Genomic DNA, 2388 nt, shown 5'->3' with positions numbered 1-2388 from the left:
TCCCCAACCTTATTTATCGATTTTTTAACAGTAGCTTTCTTGTTCATAAATGTGTTTAATTATCTACATTTCACCTATTCAATACAAGAAAACTGGAAAACTATTGCTGTTTCATTTTAACTAATATTTTGTGATTACAAAAGTTTAAACCTTAACCTATACTTATACATTAATCCTAAAGGATACAAGCAAAATAATATACTTTAGACTTGCCAATTTAAACCTATTGTTGTCTATTATTTAGATCTTTAAAAATTCTCCCTGATTCTTAGATGCTCTCCATTGTTTTTGTATTTATATAATATTCATAATTATTTTAGTGTCAAAATTATGTACTATTTAAGACCTACATTGGCTATAATTGCTTCTCTTAGCTCACTATTTTCCATAGAGTTTCATTTATTTCTTACAGGTGTTTATCTCCTACTAGATATATTTTACAAAGACATGAACTAACCACAATGAAGAAAATATTGGAGAAAATGAAGAAAAAATTGACAGAACATGGAGGAAAGCATGCACAAAAAATAAATTTTTCACAATAATATATTATATGTAAATGAAATAGTCTGCAATTTAAAAATAGAGATTAGTGGATTAGTAACTTACCTTTAACAAGAGATAAAAGTATATTAAGTCTATGAGATGATCAATTTAGTTTCAAGACATGCTCAAGTAGAAAGTAAAGGAATCGATAGAGGTGTTTCAGTGCCTGTGCTTGTATCAGGGAAAATACACATGGATGCAACAAGTGTCAAAGAATTCAAAAGATGTTATATACTATTATCAGGATTAATTTGACAAAAAAACCCCTTCTTCCTTTCCCAACCAAAAAGTTCCCAATTTTTAACCGGATTTGGATTGAAAAAACCCCCCACCTACACTAAGCTGTGGTGACTCCAGTCGAGCACTGCTACTCCAGGGTGCAGCACAGTGGCAAAAGATTAATAATGAAAGAGCACTGGGACAGCACGGTCCACTGACACATCCGGCACACAAATGTAGGGCATCCCGAGCAACATCAGCAAAATACCATTTCTTTTCACCTGCACATACAACACTCTCCAGTATTTGCCATATCTTGAGTCACAAAACAAACGTCAGGAAGTTTGAGCTCATATGATCTATTTTCTTTGAAGCAAAATGATACGTGAAATTTAAAAAAACTTTCCTTTGAAAATACCACAGTTGGAAACTAGAATGAACAAAGAACAAAAGACAAAAAAAAAAAAAAAAAAAAAGACAACTAAATCCGGATTAAAGTGAAGGCACTACTAATAATTTCAAAGACACAGAAAGGACTCTTAAGAGATTATTGTGAACACTTGTATTCCAATTAATAAGACAACTAATATGAAATTGACAATTTCTCAAAAAAATGATTGTCTAAGCTGACTGAAGAAAAAGTAGAAATTCTCAGAAGACTCATAACAAGGCAACTGAATGAATCAAGCATAACACATGCTTTTAGCAAGGAGGTCTTGGACCAAAGGGCTTTTCTGGTATGTTTATCTAATATTTGAAGAGTTAATATAAATTTCTGTCACACTTTTACAATAAATGGAAGAGAATGAAACATTTCCTAATTCTTTCTTAAGACCAGTATTACCCTGATTAAAAAAAACCAGATAAAGAAAGCAGAAGAAACAAAATTTATAGAAAATTAATATTAATGAATATAAATAAAAAACCCTCAATAAAATTCCAGCAAAGCAATTTCAAGGGTGTATTGAAAGGATTATATATCATGACCAATTTAGACTTATGCAGAGGAAGGAAAGGTGTCTTAGCATAAGAAAATCAAAGTATCGTGCCACATTAAGAAGGCAAAAGGGGGAAAAAAATCTATGATTTCCTTAACTTGATTCAGAAATAAATATGTAAGAAGATTCACCCGTGTAAGGAAACAATGCAAAAGCTTTGAGGATCTAGTAATAGCAGATAATTTTATTAACATGATAAAGGATGTTTACAAAAGAACATAAAACTGATATAGTGAAAATTTTTAGACTCTTCTAAGAAGAAAAGGTACAGTCCCAAGACACTTACCCTTACCATCGCTATTCAATATTGTATTGAAAGTTCCAGATATGGGTACTTAGACAATAAAAAATATCAAAGTTGTAAAAAGTTGGAAACAAATAAGTAAAAGTATCTATATTTCCACGTGACGTATTCCTACATATGAAGGGGCCATAAGAGCACTATCAAAGCTAATAACTCAATTCAAATCATAAGTTACAAGATCAATACAATAAATCAGTTGTATTTCTGTACATCCTAGATGAAAAATTCCAAATGGAAATTAAGTATCCAGTCACATTTGCAATGATTTCTGAAAAGTTTAAATATCAAAGAATAAATACAACTGAGGAAATGAATGATATT

The sequence above is a fragment of the Octodon degus genome, unplaced genomic scaffold (assembly GCF_000260255.1).
Source record: "Octodon degus isolate 3935 unplaced genomic scaffold, OctDeg1.0 scaffold00190, whole genome shotgun sequence".
NCBI classification, from domain to species: domain Eukaryota; kingdom Metazoa; phylum Chordata; class Mammalia; order Rodentia; family Octodontidae; genus Octodon; species Octodon degus.
The sequence above is the reverse complement of the archived record's forward strand: the minus strand, read 5'-3'. Positions refer to the sequence as shown.